This window comes from Anabrus simplex, chromosome 4 (genome assembly GCF_040414725.1).
Source record: "Anabrus simplex isolate iqAnaSimp1 chromosome 4, ASM4041472v1, whole genome shotgun sequence".
In the NCBI taxonomy this organism is placed as follows: Eukaryota; Metazoa; Arthropoda; class Insecta; order Orthoptera; family Tettigoniidae; genus Anabrus; species Anabrus simplex.
This window is the reverse complement of record NC_090268.1, coordinates 157728299-157748827: the sequence shown is the minus strand read 5'-3', so window position 1 is coordinate 157748827 and position 20529 is coordinate 157728299. Positions and strand designations below refer to the sequence as shown.

The 20529-nt window shown below is 41.0% G+C and overlaps 1 long non-coding RNA gene across 1 annotated transcript in view; it reads left to right on the top strand.

Moving 5' to 3' along the window:
* LOC136872531 (uncharacterized) overlaps positions 1-20529 on the top strand; it is a 75628-nt gene that overhangs the window by 16019 nt on the left and 39080 nt on the right. The window contains exon 2 of the long non-coding RNA XR_010859939.2: positions 4612-4741. This is a non-coding gene — a long non-coding RNA (uncharacterized lncRNA). The remainder of the gene's footprint in view (positions 1-4611; positions 4742-20529) is intronic.

Here is a 20529-nt window from a genome sequence, read left to right as displayed (position 1 = left end):
ATGACCCTCTGAACAGGACGCCAAGAAGGCGAGGCAAGGGGCCGCACTTTATTGCATTACCTATTGCTGAGTTTAAATTAATATTTTCTGATAATCATCGAACGTGGTGTCGCAGATCGCTTACATTGCGACTTTTTTCCACCTCTGCCACTTTTGAACCAGGGATCTTGTTGATCCAGAGGCTATCCATCTATAGGGGGAGATAATCTTGAACGATCCAGACGCTGCAACTATTCTTTAGTTGATGTATTTTCAATCCCATGAGAGGAATCTGGAAGTTTAATCCCAGGAAGTGTTCCAATTGCGTGCTGGCTGACACGAGCTTCATAGCGACGTAGAATTACGAGATATCTTGCTTGGTGGACAGAAATGAGTGCTGATTGCAGGCGATTGACCTCTGTCCTCATTTTCTGGCGGACTGGACATTGTTTCGAGTCGGTATGGGGAGCCAAGCTATAAACGGAGTGCTTAGACTAAAGTGCGTGTACGCCGCACGCGCATAGCTTAGCTGATTCCAGAAATAAGTACGCACGTGTAGCCAGCCTCTCGCTGCCAATAAACAAGCACTCTACTCAACGTTACGCAGAGGGGCTCAGCTTAATACTCGTCTACCGACAATCTCATTCTCTCTCCAACATTCCAGCGACCATCAAATAATGAACAGGTTTCATTTAGTGGGTAGGGTGGAAATGCCCCAGTTCTGGTCGGGCAGTCTTAGCATTCAGCCTAGTGTCCAGGCATCGCGTCCCGAGAAACCACTCAGGGACACTTAGTGCCAAAGTGTTTAATGTATAACTGTAACAGTTGCGGTAAAAGTTTGCTTCGTGTTAATAATAAGATACATCTGCGTTAGCCGGGCTGAGTGGCTCAGAGGGTTGAGGCTGTCATAGTCCGGTGGTATGTTAAGGTGCTCAAATACGTTAGCCTCGTATGGGTAGGTTTACTAGAACGAAAAAAGAACTCTTGTGGGACCTCTTATCTTTAAATCAGTAGAAGACGAGTCTAAGCATCGTCGTCTACTACATAATAATAATAATAATAATAATAATAATAATAATAATAATAATAATAATAATAATAATAATAATAATAATAATAATAATCCTGTCACCTAGGTTACTATGTGCACCCTCCTATCTTCGCATACAGAGAAAGCACTCCAGGACACTAATTGTCAAAAAATTAAATGTGTAAATGAAATCGTTTCTTTAGAAATGTAATGCGAAATCTCCTAGGCAACCTTCCTCCTCCATTCGCTTCACATTACCCTACCACCGAAGCCGGTTTATACGTACAGCTTTATCAGTCGAGTTCATTATTAACTTAGCCTTTACCTCTGAATTCGGTGCACCACCTGCCATTGTCCCCACCTGTTTAAACCAGCGATTCATCTCTTTACATCCATATCTGTTACTTATAACTTTACCGAGCGATTTGACTGTGCGGTTAGGGGCATGTAGCTGTGAGGTTGCATTCAGGAGATAGTGGCTTCGAACCCCACTGTCGGCAGTCCTGAAGATGGTTTTCTGTGGTTTCCCAGTTTTACACTAGGCAAATGCTGAGGCCTTACCTTAATTAAGGCCACGGCCGCTTCCTTCCCACTCCCAGGACTTTACTATTCATCGTCGTCATAAGACGTGTCTGTGTTGTCGCGACGTAAAGCAACTTGTAAAATAAAACTTCAACTCATGAGTAAGATATCCTGGGTCCACCCAGATTTCACTCCCGTAAAGCAAAGCAAAGTTGGTCTGAAAACAGAGCGGACAGATCGGTGTAAAGATAGGTTAGTCCGGGAGCTGACTTCTTTCGTACAGAATGATCGGAACTGCGAGCTCACTGCATTAGCTTTGCTGCAACTTGATTGAATCTCACTTACTACAGTACACTATCATCCTGGAAGAATACATATCATAAACACCTGAAATAATTTTACGTGTTCCAGTCTCAATCTGAATTTCAGTTCTCTTACGTTTCTTCCCTGCTAACATCACTTCAGTCTTGGTAAGGCTAATTTTCATATCATTCTCACTACAAATATTTTCAGGTTTCAAGATAATTGATTGCAGGCGTTCGGATCAATCTGCCATTAAGACCAAGACATCGGCATAGGCCGAACTGCTTAGTACATTCTGACATAACTGAATCCCTCTCTACCACTTCATAATAACAATAATAATAATAATAATAATAATAATAATAATAATAATAATAATAATAATAATAATAATAATCGTGTCACCTAGGTTACTACGTGCAGCTTCCTGTCTTCGCATACAGAGAAAGCACTCCAGGACACCCATTGTAAAAAATTTCAATCTCTAAATGAAATTGTCGCTTTAGAAAGGTATGGCAAAATCTTGTAATATAGGCCTACAAACCAGTCGCTGCTGAATCCACAACACTCCCTTTCGGAATCAGAAAAAATTCCCGTCAGAACTTACAACGATCTCTCTAGGTATCAATAATAATCTCTGTCGAAATCCATAACAAACTCTCCAGGAATCCATAATGGTCACTCTCGGAACTCGTAACAGCCCTTTAGAAATCCGTATATTTTCTGAATCCATAACAATCTCTCTCAGAATCCATAACAATCTTTTTGAGGAATCCATAAGGGTATCTCTCGAAATCCCACAATAATCTCTCTCAGAATCCACAACAGTCTTTCTCCGATTCCATAATAATCTCTTTCGGAATCCATAACAATCTCTCTCAGAATCCACAACAATCTTTTTACGAATCCTTAACATCCTTTTTCGTAACCCATTAATAACTCTCATGAAATACCGAGTGGATCTCTCATCGAATCTGTAGTGACCCCACATCGATACCCTCGCAAATTGGAACACAATCTTTCGGGTGAGGATGGTGATTGTGATGGTCTTTTTCGTTTAAATGGAAGTAAAACGAGATCAGTATAACCTCACAATGTACTGGTCTTTCACTTTGACCAAGTTTTGAATTCTAACCAGAATGACTACAGTAAGACCGAAAGAATAGTAAAGTTATATAATAACAGACTCACGACACCCTACGGCCCCTCAGTTGATTTTAACTGGTTGTTCGATGTACATTTGTTTGCTTTGCGCCGTAATTAGACTCGTGCTGTTCTTCCTAACGATATACTACACGTGTTATTCCTTTTGTCGGGAGCAATAAAAGCTCAGCGATGCCAACAGAAGATTTAATTTTGCTCTTAATTGTGGAATGCTAAGAATGTAATTAAAAATTGTTCTGAGTTTGTAATCATCCTGCTAACAGAGACTTGTCGATACTAATCCAGATATACACACAAGAAAACTGAAGACCGCTGGGAAAAGACACCTAGCGTATATTAATGGCTCAAAGAATGACATTTTGATTTCGAAATAAGGCATGCCATTTAAATTCACATAAAACAGTTCTTTCACTTTTGATTTCCTGATAAATAGTAGGCGGGCGTATACTGATTAACTGAGGCCAACGTGTAAGGTTCTCTTGATAAAACATGACGTTCACATCCAATAATATTGTACATTGTGTTAGTAACTTTTTGTAAGTTCACACGCAAGAAAGACGTTTATTAATTCGTGTTTAACTGGGTCCAAGAGACGCTGTGTAATTCTTGGAGTCAAACGTCCGTTCCTGATGAAGCAACTGAACGTTTCTCCCCTATTGCGACTGAACCTAGGAGTTCATAGTTTTTTTCTAATTGTTGGCTTTCGTTCCGCTTTGCTCACTCATAGGATGAACAGACCAAGCATGCCGATAAAATATCTAGCAATTTATTTTTAACTCGTAGTTTAGCTGAATTTTTCGTGACTTGTAAGGAAAAGAACTATTGTTACCGTTCCTGTTCTCGTATCGTGGAAGTCCTTACAACTCTGTTCATCATCATCATCATCATCATACCACCGTGATACAGAAGGCCAGGAAGTACAAGATCAGGAAAAAAAGTCCGAGAGGAAGTGGGAAAAGGAAACAACTACGAACTATCCATAAGGCAAGACTGAAGTGGATTGGCTATATAAAAAGAATGAGTACAAGCAGGACTACAATAAGGGAATGTCAAAAAGAAGTGAAAAGTAAAAGACGAGTGGGCAAATCCAGAGAAAAATGGACCGATCTCGTAAAGAAAGATGTCGAGGAGATAGGACAAGATTGGGAGAAGGTTATGAGAGAACAGTGGTTCATGGACAGACTAAAATGGAGGGGGCTCGTTCACAACACCCGGGCAGCTGCAGACGGTCAACGATGATGATATGTCAGTCGTTTATACTTTATATTTCCGTTGTTTTAATTACGATATGAACTCCCACGATTACAGTATCAACAGTCACGAACAACTCGAATCACCGTAAATGTGAAGATATCAGGAGTAATATAGAACTGCAAGAGTATTTTCATCTTCTCTTGAAGTTCAACTGCGGAAGAATCATTTTCAAGATGAGAAAGAGTGGGGGTCGAACTTTGTCAGATTTTCTCCGGCTTTTCTCTCCAATCCTCATACCAAAAACAATATTAGCCTCATATTAAGGCCGAGAAAATTTTAACGCCATTAGTGCTCAGAATTATTTATGTAAATTCGAACATTTTTATTGTGTTAGTCATTAGTGTATCTCTTATTTACAGGAGAAGGGAGCAAAAACAATCTACAGCTGTGGGAAGATGCTGAAAACTGACGCAACCTCAGTGTCCGCAGCATTGTAGGAGATGCCGATAATAATTCTACGGCACTAAAACTTAAAGGAAACTTTCTAAAGTACGTTTTAGTGATATTTCAAGAAAGAAATTAAGATTTAAGAATACTAACGTTTCACGCCATATTATGTGGACACTCTTAAAATAAGAATACGGAATATCACATCTGTACTACACGATAACGGACTGTAGACTCAAAGATTGTAATAATAATAGTAATGTTATTTGCTTTACGTCCCACTAACTACTTTTTAAGGTTTTCGGATACGCCTAGGTGCCGGAATTTAGTCCCGCAGGAGTTCTTTTACGTGCCAGTAAATCTACCGACACGAGGAGGACGTATTTTAGCACCTTCAAATACCACCGGACTGAGCCAGGATCGAACCTGGCAAGTTGGGGTCAGAAGGTCAGCGCCTCAACCGTCTGAGCCACTCAGCCCGGCGATCATCAAAGATTGTGACAGATAGGCTATAGTTAGAACAGATGCAAACATAATACTTACATTTATTACATTTCTGTAAATGGAAGGCAACTACAGTTTTCACTCTGCACTAATCTTATGAACAGTGTATTTGTTGAAAAAGTCTGGAAGTGTTTGTATTAACATAATGCCCAAATGGACCTGTAGTGTACAGGACCCAGGACAATAACCGTCGGTATTGCCACAACGAGATAGAAAGCCTTTCTCATGCCCTGGGATACTATCCCTACGGCGAAACCCTGTAACTTACTAGACACCAGGCGATACGGATCTCCATCGCTCAGTATGAAAATGAAATGTCGTATGGCTTTTAGTGCCGGGATATCCCAGGACGGGTTCGGCTCGCCAGGTGCAGGTCTTTCTATTTGACACCGGTAGGTGACCTGCGTGTCGTGATGAGGATGAAATGATGATGAAGACAGCACATACACCCAGCCCCCATGCTATTGGAATTAACCAATTAAGATTAAAATCCCCGACCCAGCCGGGAATCGAACCCGGGACCCTCTGAACCGAAGGCCAATACGCTGACCGTTCAGCCAACGAGTCGGACATCGCTCAGTCATTATACAGTACACGAAGAGGTCCATGGACTGTCGGAGAACGGCAGTACCCGTAGGATTGATATGATAGTCTACAACCTTAACAACAATAGATATATTATTGATCCTACGGTTCGGTTTGAATCGCATGCTAACTGGCCCAGTAAAGTACACGAGGAAAGAAAAAGCATTTACGAACCAACTATCCCCTTCTACCAACGTGAATACGGACTGGATAAAATCGAGGCGATATGCCTCATGATCGGTGCAAGAGGAACAATTCCTAAGTTGTTCGAAAAATTTCACTCAAGATTAAAGCTACCAGAGTTGTTGACGAAGAATGTGGTCCTCAAAGCCTTGAAAGGTTCGTTATAAATACTGTGAAATCTTTTATGAAGTCTTAAGCGTACTTTATGTACTATGTTCTCATGGACAACCCCCTTATGGGGAAAGTGTTTATGTTTATTCTCTGAATATATATAGTTAGTTCCTTACGTAGTGCAGTTAATTTTGAAGAAGTGTGAAGTGAAAACCAGAAGCTTTCAAAGAAGATATCGTTTACATCAAGTGTAAGAATCAAGAAACAAGGGCAGACAGTGGAACAGGATCACAGCACGTACAAGTTCAATATCTGAATGTCTCTAAATATACCTCAGGGTTTGAAGAACGGAAATAGTTGGTGAACAAGCGTGTCAGTGTGTCATTTTACTTGCCGGCGCCCCAGTGCATACGACATGAGCGTCCGATCTATTTCAAACACCGGCAACAAGGGGGCGAGACGCATGGCCGGATAAACGGATATCACAAACATACAGGCGTTATTTTTAAAAAAGTGCGTGTGAGCGTGCTAGAGTTTTATTTTGATCTCGTGTGTGTTGTACGTTGTATGTTGTTCTTGACTCAGGAACAACGTATCACCCATGATATCCGTCACCGCGAGTCTAACAGATGTAGGAATGTGTTAACTCCCTCCTCCAAGAAGATATGCAACTGCTTATCATATAATTTTTTTTTTGCTAGTTGCTTTACGTCGCACCGACACAGATAGGTCTTATGGCGACGATGGGACAAGGAAGGGCTAGGAGTGGGAAAGAGGCGGCCGTGGCCTTAATTAAGGTACAGTCCCAGCATTTGCCTGGTGTGAAAATGGGAAACCACGGAAAACCATTTTCAGGGCTGCCGACAGTGGGGTTCGAACCTACTATCTCCCGAATACTGGATACTGGCCGCACTTAAGCGACTGCAGCTATCGAGCTCGGTTCTTATCATATAATAACCTCTCACATTACACCTTTCATCTGTCTTCCTTGGTCTTCAAAATTGTCCGTACGTCGCTCTTATTAAGTCCACTAAGGTGGACAACTGATATTCCGTAAGAAATTTAGTAAGAGTGTTGACAGGTGCCAAGGAACTCTTCGTCGTCATCATCATCATCATCATCAAGCACCGAGCTCGATAGCTGCAGTCGCTTAAGTGCGGCCAGTATCCAGTATTCGGGAGATAGTAGGTTCGAACCCCACTGTCGGCAGCCCTGAAAATGGTTTTCCGTGGTTTCCCATTTTCACACCAGGCAAATGCTGGGGCTGTACCTTAATTAAGGCCACGGCCGCTTCCTTCCCACTCCTAGCCCTTTCCTGCCTCATCGTCGCCATAAGACCTATCTGTGTCGGTGCGACGTAAAACAACTAGCAAAAAAATCATCATCATTACCATCATTTATGAATCTGTCCTTATGCAGATTTCAACCGAACTCTTCTCTCCAGCGTTTCCGGTCCTGATCAATCCGCTTAAGCTCTTCGTACTTCCCATTTTCAGATCAGTTACTATACCAAATTTTCTTATTCCTCCTCCTCTTCTTCCTAAAATATTTCCTTCCATTAATCCTTTTTTTTCTTGTGCTGGATCCGAGTCCTTGGCTGAATGGATAGCGTTAAGGCATTCGGGTCAGAGGGTCCCGGGTTCGATTCTCGGCTGAGTCGGAGAATTTCATCTCGTCTGATTAATTCTTCCCTCTCCGGAACTGGGTGCTCGTGTTTGTTCCAACACTCTCCTCTTCGTATTCAGACAACACACCTCACTACAAACCAACACAGAAACACGCAATAGTGAGTATCCCTTCACGAAGGGTCGGCGTCACGAATGGCATCCGGCCGTAAAACAGGGCCTAATCCACATGTACGACTCAGTTCGCACTTGTGACCCTACAGGTGTGCGAAAAGCGATAGAAGAAGAGGACGAAGAAGAAGATTATTGTCTATCCCGGGCTGAGAAGCTCTGATGGCTCTGAACTCAATTTGGCGGTTTTGATCCCGGTTGAGTCCGGTAGTATTTGAAGGCGCTCGAATACGTCAACCTCGTGTCGGTAGATTTACTGGCACGTAAAACAACTCCTGAGGGACAAAATTCCGGCACATCGGTCTCTCAAAAAACTGTAAAATAGTGAAACTAAAAGAATCACATTATTTTATTATTAATTTTTGTAGATATTCTTTCTGCAGAATTTCCTTTCGTTTTACTTTTTGCCTTGAAGAAGGTCCGTTCTTTCTTCACTCTTGTCACCACTTCGTCATCACTCACATTCGCTCCACTTGACAATCCTCCACAGCCACAGTTCAAAGCTTTCTAAGTAGTTCCTTTCTTTCTTTCTTTCGTTCTGTCTTTCTTTCTTTGCTTTATTTCTGTTAGTCCACGTTTCATACGCACATAGAACCGCAGTTCAGACGAAATATTTGCTGAAAGGTTTCCTTAGTGCGAGGTCGATATTGTTTGCAGTTAACATCTGTTTTACCTTTCAAAAGGCTTCCTTTCCGTAGGCTGTCCTTGTTCTAATCTCCTCCGTACAACCTGCGTTGCTAGTGACCATGCTTCCGAGTTATTTGAACAAATGTACCGCTTCTAGATTTTGAAAAATAAAATGCACAACAGTCTCGAACGGCCTTGGCCTAACAAGCGGCCTCTGCTCAGCCCAAAGACCTGCAGATTACGAGGTGTCGTGCGGTCGGTACGACGAATTCTCTCGGCCGTTATTCTTGGCTTTCTAGACCGGGGCCTCTATCTCACTGTCAGATAGCTCCTCAATTATAATCACGTAGGCTGCGTGGACCTCGAACCAGTCCTCAGATCCAGGTAAAAATCCCTTATGTGTTTAAGAAACGAACCCGTGGCCTCTGGGTAAGAGACAGGCACGCTATCCCTACACCGCCGGGCTGGCTCTTCTAGTTTTCATCCTCACCTACTCTCATTAGCTTTGTCTTTTTGATGTTGCCGTTCTGAGTGACTCAGACGGTTGAGGCGCTGGCCTTCCGCCCCAACTTGGCAGGTTCAATTCCAGTTCAGTTCAGTGGTATTCGCAAGGTGCTCAAATACGTCAGCCTTGTGTCGGAAGATTTATTGGCACGTAAAAGAACTCCTGCGGGACAAAATGCTTGCACCTCGACGTCTCCGAAAACCGTAGAAGTAGTCTGTTGGACGTAAAGCCGATAGCATTATTACCTTGTTCATTTTTATAACACACCCAATTCTTTTCCAACTCTTACGATCGTTCTATCATTCGCTCTAGTTTTACGCGACTGTCGATACCACAGCCACGGGGCCTCTAGATGTACGTGCAATCTAATCCACATAAATGTGACATTTCACTTCACACATCCCACATGTCACAGGAAAGGCATCCGTCTGTAAAACTGAGCAGTGCGGACCCCTAGCTATTGAGAAAATGCGAAGAAGAAGAAGAAGAAGAAGAAGAAGAAGAAGAAGAAGAAGAAGAAGAAGAACCTTAACTGTCACCCACTCTCGCCAGAATTAATTTAATTGTTCGCCCCTGAGCAATTTCAGTGTCACAAGCTGTGCGTCACTGGTTGAGCTAACGGAGGTCCGAAGATAATTTTACATTTACACAAGATAACACCTTGATGAGGATCTCATAATCCTGGATTTACGGTGAGAATCTCGCTATGAATGGAGCGTATACAATATTAAAATGATCATGCAGGAGCTTATAATACTGGCTCTTTACCGGGCGTGGCCACCACGCGATTAGTTACGCCAGGTGAGTTGTAGACGTCAGGTAACGCTTGATTTGTGTCATGCCGCGGAGGATTATCGCTACATCCTCCTTGCCTTACTGGGACAGGCTCTCTAGCATGGATAGTACATTACAACGGTGTTCACGAGAAGGTGCTCCCACTTAACGAACAAATATAAGTATCTACAGAAAATAGCGTGCTTTTTAAATTAAATTTGATTAAGTTTTTAGTGAATCTGTATTTAGAATGTGCCGGCCCCACGGTCTAGGAGTTGCGTGACTGCCTCTCACCCGAAGGCCCCGGGATAGATTCCCAGCCAGGTCAGCGATTTGTCAGGGCTGGCTCGAGGTCCACTCAGCCTAAGTGATTACAATTCAGGAGCTATCTGACGGTGAGATGGCGAGCCCAGTCTAGAAAACCAATAATATCGGCAGAGAGGATTTGTCACACTGACCATGTGTCACCTCATAATCTGAAGGCCTTTCGGCTGAGCAGTGGACGCTCGTTATAACAAGGCCTGTCAGGGCTGTAACTTCATGGTTTTCTTCGTCTTGTATCATTAGAATAAAATAATACATGCAGAAGAGTAATAATTTTCTTTGTGAGTTCTCACCCTGAAGTCTGGATGGATACCCATCTGCTCCACTAACGTGTTCCGGGGGTAGCCTGACCGTCACTGTCAAGGCGTAGAAGGGAAATAGGGAGTGGGGGAATTTTCCAATTGTTTTCCTCATCGTCTGAGGGTGGCCTTGCATATGATTCTGCCAAGCCCACTGAAATGCATACACCAATCTCACCTGTGATCGCCACCTTCACACAATTTATCACAGGGGCCGACTGTATTCGCCATGTCTCAGTCAGTTTCATATTGTCAAAGTCAAGAATGAGGCTGATACAGAATGAGTCCCACAAGGGTTGCCGTTTTTTTCTGCATGCCGCGTGTCGGTAAACGGGGCGTAGTCGCCGTCACAGCGTTCCCGTACCTCTCGTCCACTTCCATGAACGGATGAGCAGAATGAATAACAATAGCATTTATCCCTATACAATACGTGTCGAATATGTTTTCCCTTAGCCTGTAGACAAGCGTCGTGGCATGTTTACGGTTCACTGCATTTCAGCCTTATGAACATTCAAAATGTTGGCGCGAGTTGCATTTTTATGGAACCTACAGCACAGCTGTTCAAAATTATAAGCTATGACACGCAGTAAACGTATCAATTACTGCTGTATAAGAAGCAATGGCGTTGTACGCTGTGCGGACGCTTATCGCAGACGCAACTCGACGAAGACTCACACTGTATATCACACCAGAGGTGGATCTGGGCTTCATATACCTTCACTATAGACTGTTATGCCTTTCATAGTTCAGTCTCCAAAACTCTTTGAACTAATTAAACTAAACTAAACTAAACTAAACTAAACTAAAATAGAGTGAGTTTTGTTTCAAAGCATATAGTTCTATCTCATGCTATGCCGAATTCCATAACATTCTTCAAAATAATGTGGGGAACGTTGAGCGTTACTGCAGTTATCGCAGTCCGCTTCTACTAGCATCAAATAGTCGTCTCGACATTTCAAAAGCCTTGTTGTATATGCAAAAATTCGTTAAGCGCTTTGGGCGCCTGACAAGGACGACTATTGCCCAGGTAGATCTCTTACGAGTGTGAGTGAACCGCCTTTTTTTTTGTTGCCAATATCCATGTATATATCTTGCTTAAGGAATATAACAACGGTATTCCTCTACAATTACTTGGATTTCATGTTTAACCCCATTTCTTATATGTAGAACAGATGATTCCTTCTTGTCATGCATTTGGGACTCTCCTTCCATAGAAGATCTTACTGAATACTTTCACTATGTTTTCACGAATAAAGGTATTCTTACCTACTCCACGAGATAGAATCTACTGTTTGGCTGGAATCGCCCCACCAGATATAAGAAGAGAAGTTGCATCTATGAATGAGAGAACTAAAGCACTTGCCTCATGTGCACACCCATTGAATGGATATGAACCTGCCCACCGAAGACTGAGGTCTAGGAGGAGTTTCCTGAATACAACCGAAGATTTAAACGAATCTGCTCAATGCACAAGTTTGAGATTATGGAGAACTAGAAATCCTCAACTTGCTGGTTGGATTCTACCAATTGAACATTTCCCTCCAGGACACGAGGAACATTGGTCTACGTGGAAATCGTTGAACAGGCCTCGCACTGGGGTTGGTAGATCAAGAATCAATATGGTAAAGTGGGGCTTTCCTGGCACATCCAGACAATGTGAATGTGGTGAAGACCAAACCACAGCCCATTTCATGAACTGTAGTAAATGTCCTTTAAGTTGCACCATAGAGGACTTGATGGCTGCGACACCTAATGCCCGTGATTTGGCAAAATTCTCGGCAGACAGTATTTGATATGTATGTCATTAAGTACCATTATGCTATGTAAATTGTATGCATCTGATACGAATAAATAAATAAATAATTAAACCTACTTCCTTAAAATCCGTTGTTGATGCCTGAAATTCCTCCTAATTGTACATCTCGTACTTTCTCTATTGATGTAAAGGAACTTTGCTCATTTAAAGCAGGGAGGGTTCGCTCTAATCCCCTAGAAACTACAGTCAATCTCAGTTTCCTAGAGGTTCTGTTTAAAAATAATTTGCTTCCTTAAATGTCACACAAGGTGAACTACAACGCTGTTGCAATAGAATTATTAGACCTCGGATTTTTAGATGCCTAACTTTTTATCTTAGGTGCCTAAAATAGGCTCTTAAATGTGAAAAAAATAGGTTCCAAAATAGTTTTTTGTGGCAGCTTCAATGTTACGTATAAGAGACATTTATCAATTAAAATACGATTTGTATTTCGATAAATTTATAAGAACTCCCTAAAGGGAAATGCTGTACGAAACAAATTTCACCCATCTCTTTTCTACATATGTCACACAATATGATTCTACCATCCGATGAGATGTGGGAAAACTCGTGTAACCTTTTATTTAAAGATGACTTAGAAGCTGTCACAGCAGGCCAATGGACGCTCATGACACAGACTGCGGGACTTCCGGCGAGTGCGGTTTACTGCTTCCAGATTTTAAGATTTTATTTGAAATATGTTTCAAGACTCTACTGTTTAAGATACATAAAACGAATCATGAAATATTTTAGTTTCTCGAAATAAATTTAAAGCATTTTTAATCATTTTGAGGAAGGAAAACAGGAACTATAGAAATATAGGCAAATATAAGTTCTACAGTCAAATTTCGCATTTTTAGGCATTGTAGGACAACAGTGTTTTTAACTTATAAATACACGAAACGTGTAAATACGATTTAATTTTATCTCGTAAGGAACCAAATAGGTCTTTGCTTAAAATCCAAGGTCTAGCCATTGTATACATAGGCCCTGACATACACACCTCGTTTTGGACTGTGTGAAGTAGAAGTTCTGGTTTTCACGAAATAAGCGTTTATGTTTTATTTACATTAGCCCCGTGATATAGATATAGCGTCTATGCCTATTACACGTGGGCCGATGACCTTCGATGTTAGCCCCCTTTAAACAGCAAGCATCACCTAATACACGTAGTACCAGGTTCCACTCCTGGCTTGTCCAATTTTTTATTTATTTATTTATTTATTTATTTATTTATTTATTTATTTATTTATTTATTTATTTATTTATTTATTTATTTATTTATTTATTTGACTTAAACAGTGCCGAAGTTAGGGCTCGTGGCCCTCTCTTACACTTAACCACGTAAATTACAAACTAATATTTACATTATGAAAAAGTACTTTTCTATCATAAAATCGAAGCTAACTAAGCTGAATATCAGATTTGGAGGTCATATAACGAAGAAAGGAAGCATGCCCCTACAAATAAAATGTACGAAGCAAAAAAAGTGAAAAAAGAGAGGAAAATCTAATGATAAAAACGTAAAAATATAAGTAGTGTATAAACAGAACACAATACATAATAAAGTAAGGGAAATACGAGTATGACCATGAACATGTCCTATGTACATGAGTTGAAAGCTAAACATGATGTACAATTGCACTAGAACTATATTATTTTTATTATTACTATTATTATAAGAAACAACAGTGTTCTCCAGCTGTACAGTAAAATAGCAATATGTCTAGCTTTCCTACCGCAATCACACAACATATTATACGTCACCAATCTCACGAAACGATGAGCGGTATTCAGCGGGTAATCTCTGTATGCAGTCATAAATTTTGATATTGACTTAGAGTTCCTGACAGCAACTGGAAGTGAATTGCAAAGTCGTAATCCAGCCATAACGAAGGAGGAGTGGTTAACAGGAATAACGAGAGAAGTGCCAGATCTAGAGTTAAAATATTATGGAATGAGGATAATAACTGGAATTTTCAAGAAATGTATTTGGGTAGATTTCCCTTCATAGTTCGATATATCAACGTAAGTATATGAATCTCCCGTCACCTACGGCTAAGATGGTCTTCTGTTCGATATGCAGAAAGCAAAGCCATTCGAAATAAACCACTGAACATCCTTCTGCACGTATACTGACTTCGGAATTCGCTACAGACACCTTGTCTGGAAGAACGGCATTCATCGGTGAACAGTACCTTGCACCTATTTGTAATGTTCTTATTTGTGCCGAGATATGAGTGCTAAGGCTCGTCATTAAACTGTCGCCATGTAGACTCCCCGCTAACCCGCTTCGACGTTCTGTTTTATTCTAACAGATGGTAGAGAAATGAAAAGTCTATCGGACGACGAACTGCTGACACTTACTTAATTTTCTCGGGTAGACACCGAATGCGACAAACGAAGTTCTGTCATATGCTCTTATGGTAATAGTTTTCCAGATTCCCATGCTCATGTCAAAACCACCTAGATAAGTTGGCGCCGTGCAACTGAGGTTTGGGTGATTAACAGAAGCCTCTGCGCCTCTAATCAAAAATCTATAACGTTAGCGGGCCCAGTCACCCCGTACGGATCAGAGTGCTGGCCATTGACGGGAAAGCACGAACAGGTCCTCTGTGTGATGGAAATAAGGAAGCTCTGTTGATATCTTTCACTAAGGCGATTCGACTACACAATGAATGACGACGTTCGGCGAGGGATGGGTGTCCTGCCATTTGCGGCGAAAATTTGGGAAGGGAATTTTCGATGGTATGGACATGTCTCACGCAGCAAAGAAGACTCGGTAGCAAACCGAGTAAGGTGGCTACATGGTACGGGCCTCCAGCAGAAAGCTTGCATTTGTGATATAGTGGATTCGAACTCCACCATCGACAGACCTAAGATAGTTTCTCATTTTCACATCAAGCAAATTATTAAGATGAACCTTAATTAAGGCGACGACCCCTTTCGTACCAGTCCTAACCCTCTGCTATCCCATCGAATCCGAAAATCTGAGTTAGTATGAGTTTAAATCTTTAGCAAAGAAAATTTGCTTTACGTCGCACCGACACAGATGGATCTTATGGCGAAGATGGAGTACGAAAGGGCTAGGAGTGGGAAGGAAGCAACCGTGGCTTTAATCAACTCTCCAGCAGGCGCGCTGGGGTATAAAGTACACCACTGCTAATTTTTTTCCACTTCGCAACACTGTAGCTTTTCTAAGATTGGTTTCTCGTCTGCTATTTCTCCAGTGTGACCTTAGTTGTTGAATGTATTAGTCCAGAGTCTCTGTGAGTACACAGAGCAACAATTCGGAAAGTGTCACAGGCGGGCTACAAAGTACCCCGCGCGCCCGATGGAGTAAGTATTTTGACTACATTATTTACGAATATTTTCAAACACGTTACTGTTTAAAACACTCAATTTATTATTATTTCTCTAATTACAATATATTTTCCGTTTATTTAGGATATTGGCCCTTGAGGAAATAGCCAAATCACTTCACCAACAGCCAGAGGAAGACAACTTGCACAACGCAGAATCAGGTGAGGAATGTGAAGTGATCACGTAACTGAATCTGAAGAACGTCTCACCTCAGAGGACGGATCTGACTCAGAAGGAAGTGGAAATGAACATTATTAATACTTTATTGGAAAAGACAAAACCACCAGGTGGTGAAAAACTAACTTTTCAAAGGCAAGCAAAACTAAGACCAAAAATGATGTCAAAGTATTTCCTGGTCCTAAACGTACGGTAGCGCAAGAGGAATCAAAGATGAAATATCTTCCTTCCATAAAATAGTTGATGAAGATGTGATAGATGACACCGTGTCTCATTGGAACGTGCGCAGTGCCTGTGTATTAGAAGATGCTTGTGCAATCGGATCAAATTTCTGAAAAAGTTTCAAGCATGCAAATAACATTTATTGTTGCATTTTCACTTGCTGCAGTGTATAATGTGGTAACATTTATAACTATTAATGATGTGGATAAATAAAATTTGATGAAAATGGGATATTTACTATTATTATGTGTTGTTGAAGTGTGGGGTATGAAGTAGGCCTACACAACGCGCCTGGTCATGTATCACTTTTAGGCCCGCCTGCTCGAGGGTTAAGGTACAGCCCAGCTTTTCTAGCAAAGAAAGAAGTCGGTAATGAAGGAAGATGTAGGTTGTGATCCTGATGGACAGTGTCATATGGATTGGTTCGAGGAAAACCTGGAATGTATGAACACCACTCCCGAAGATGCCTTGGATCGAGCCAAATCGAGATGGATCTGCCGAAAAGCAGACCATTTAATAGTTTGGGGAAAATCTAGACAGAAGAAGATACCAAATATTCTATAAGAGATCCTTCACGTACAGCATGTTGTGGCGAACTGTCTTCTTTCCACAGATCCGCTGAATTTCAACCAGGAATAATCGGATTCAGAGACCACAGATATACAGAGAGATGTATCCCCTCGAATACAGGAATCAGAACGATTCACTGGAATGGAACAGCTCTCATATACGATGTCAAAAGTAAGCAAAGTCATCTCCGTACAGGCCATGAAGGCCCTTGGAGGGGTGGAAGGTAAAGGCTTCGACTATCCGCAACCTCGGCCGCCTTTGCCCCCAGGAATTAACCTGGTACTCATTTTTGGTGTAGGCTGAGATATACGATGTTAGGGTATACCATATCACCTTACAGCTGGTTTTATATGCTCACTGCACCGCACAACCAAATAGTTGAACAGGTCTGGTCCAGTACAGTGAACGCTACACAAAAGCATGCCTCACGTCGCTGCTAAGCCTTATTTCGTATGTAAAGTGTGTTGTGTAACACACGGCTAGCAGTGGACAACCCTGCCCCACTGTAACGAGGGCACAATGCTGCGAGGTGGGGTTTGAGTAGCGCTGCCATCCGCTGGCCGGTGGTTTAACGTCTTCATTACCTGACCCGCGTCACGACGTGACCTCACTCTGCACCCCGGGCAATGGATACTCGCCTCATGATGTCTTCATTCAGACCACACTTGACAGAACAACTCAAAAGAGGCTCATCACTTTGTATAACTTCTTCATCCCGAAATCGCCTACCACAACTACAGGGGAGAAAAGTTAATCGATATGGTCAGCTTCAAGACTACTCAGTTCAATCAATAGTCTGTAATCCAATTTTGGGCATTCTCTTTAAAATATATTTACCTATTGAATTTTAATTCTAAGGAGTCCGGCTTCTTGGCTGAATGGTTAGCACAGTCACCTTCGGTTCAGAGGGCCCCGGTTTCGATTCCCGGCCGCGTCGGAGATTTCAACCTTAAATGGTTATTTCCAGTGGCTCGGGGACTGGGTACTTGTATTGTCTTCAACATCCCTGCAGCTTACACAACACACACGACACTATCCTCCACTACAAAAATACGCAGTTCCCATTCACAGCAGATGCTACCTACCCTTCTTGGAGGACCTGCCTTACAAAGGCTGCACCAGATGAGGTTCTCCGACACTTCCGGAAATAAATAAATAAATAAATAAATAAATAAATAAATAAATAAATAAATAAATAAATAAATAAATAAATAAATAAATAAATAAATAAATAAATAAATAATAAACAAATAAATAAATAAATAAATAAATAAATAAATAAATAAATAAATAAATAAATAAATAAATATAAGGAACTACCGCCCTCTATGAGAACACCAGGCTAGAGGAACTGTAACCTAGACAGCGTCTTGGTCTAGAAAAATATACATGTTGAGAGATTGATGACCTAAATAGCCTCTTGGTTTAGGATGAAATGGATAACGACCTCGCTAATGCCTTGGTATTCCAATATATCACGTCAAATGGATAATGACATAGAATTAGCCATATCAAATAGATAACAACACACACAGAAACTAGAAATGAGACATATCAAATGTGACTCAGGTAGTGACCTGGTCTAGGAATTATTATTTAGCGTATCAGTAATATATATACATATTTACAGCTAACCAGACCAGACACCCTGGTCTAGGAATGTATCAGGTTAACTGAGAAATGGTCCAGATTAAAGTTATACATGTGTAAGGGCGAATCCCTTTCAGACCGTGTACGCACAATTATGCGGGTTCGTATTTTATTTATCTCTGAGCTTATTTGGCGTTTTCTTTGCGCTAGACCGGACTGCAGTGCTTGTGCAGGACACGTAGCCCCCTGTAGGTGGGGGCGGTAGAATAACACCCACGGTATCCCCTGCCTGTCGTAAGAGGCGACTAAAAGGGGCCCAGGGGCTCTGAACTTTGGAGAGTGGGTTGGCGACCACGGGGCCCTCAGCTGAGTCCTGGCATTGCTTCCACTTACTTGTGCCAGGCTCCTCACTTTCATCTATCCTATCCGACCTCCCTTGGTCAACTCTTGTTCTTTTCCGACCCCGACGCTATTAGGTTTGCGAGGACTAGGGAGTCTTTCATTTTCATGCGCTTCGCGGCCCTTGTCTTCCTTTGGCCGATACCTTCATTTTTCGAAGTGTCGGACCCCTTCCTTTATTCCCTCTGATTAGTGTTATATAGAGGATGGTTGCCTAGTTGTACTTCCTCTTAAAATAATAATCACCACCACCACCACCACCAGGACACGTAGCATGTACTTCAGTTGTTTTTATTTAAGCTTGACCACCAGGGGCAGGAAGAAGAGTTTAAAAATACAGTTCATCGACAAGATGGCGGGAAGCAATAATGCCTAACGTAAGTATTTATTTATTGCATTCGTATTAATCTAGAAGCTTTACTGAATATCATAATGTAATCTATAAAATGTGTAAATTGTTTAGCGAACGTAAATTGTGAGCTTAAAACATCGCACGTAATACCATGAGGTTTTGAATGTTGATACGCACAATTGTGCGGGCTAGGTTTCCCTACAGGCTATGCATGCGGGAGTGCTGGGTGCTGCCACTAAAAGGACTGTGAAAGCAGAACTCGTACTCTACGTGAGAAATGTAATGTATAAGATTTTAATTGTTTAAAATTGTTCCACACTGTAAAATAGAACATTTGATCGTGTACATGTGTATATTCACATGTACTGAGCTGAATTTGTTTTGTTTTTACTTTTTTGTAAATAGTGAATTAAATCCTGACATGCACAATTGTGTGGGTTCTGTTTTTCAGACGATATTTCTTATTTTGTAAAATAAACTGCAAAAACATGTACTTGAGTGCATTTTAGTAAGTTTTTGATGTACAAACATAAATTCACACCTCCAGTTTTCCTTCAGGTCTGACGACAAGGTGCAGCCGCCAAAAGGGCTGTAAAAACAAAACTCGCACTCAGTGTACGAAATGTAATGTTTACTTGTGTTTGAACGAAAATTTTAATTGTTTTAAATTATTCCACACTGTAAAATAGGAAATTTGATCGTGTGCATATGTATATTCACACGCATTGAGGTAATTTTTCTTTTTTGTAAGTAGTGAATTAATTTCTGACACGCAGAATTTTGTGGGTGCATTTTTTAAAATGTTTTTTTATTTTGCAAACTAAAAATATATGTATTTACGAGCATTTTAGTCAGTTTTTGACGTACAAACAAACATTCAGACCGCCAGTTTTCTTTTAAGTCTGAAAGGGGAATGGGAAGTGATCCAAATAGGGCTCTTCATAGTTCACCTTCCTTTATACGTTTCGTCCTCAGCGGGAGAGCTGACTAGATTTCCCAACATTCTAACATCAGCTGTCAAAGGAGCTCCAAGCTCCACTGGATAGGCGTTCAAGAGAATTGTGTGTTTCTAGTTGCCTTCCTTACTTAACAGGAAGATACCATTAAGTATCAGTGTACTAGATTGATTGAAGCATATACACCAGCCTAATTTGCAGTCATAATTACACGCCATCCGTCACATATATACTGTAGTAAGGAATGGTATTACTAGCATTGCTCACGCCTATCACGTTGATCTTGTCAAAGTCGAAGTTTTGTGTTATGTTTGTGTCATATCTCAAGCCATTCCTTTCCAGTTTCGACTTAGTCAGGTTCTTCAGTCTGTTGACAATTTATGTATAAATAACATACACGTAAAAGAAAACATATAATAACAGATTATATAAATTTATTATTAAATTTTTTACCACAATGGTATGAGATGGGGAAAACCGACGGGACCAAGGGTCTGGACAAATAATGATCACAAAAGAAAAAATTAGAATTAATTTATTTAATTGTTCTTTCTATGTTTGTTTCTTTTTTATTAGTTCAATAAAACAAATTACAAATAATAAGAATAGATATTTGGAAAAAAATAAAAACAGCTCAACGAGCTTCAAAGTTGATTCGATGGAATAAGTTTCCCATTGTATCGAGTCCGGTAAGTCTTCAAGACTCCCTTTTATACAAATATCTTTGAGTCTTAACTCCCAACCTTCAAGACCTTAAG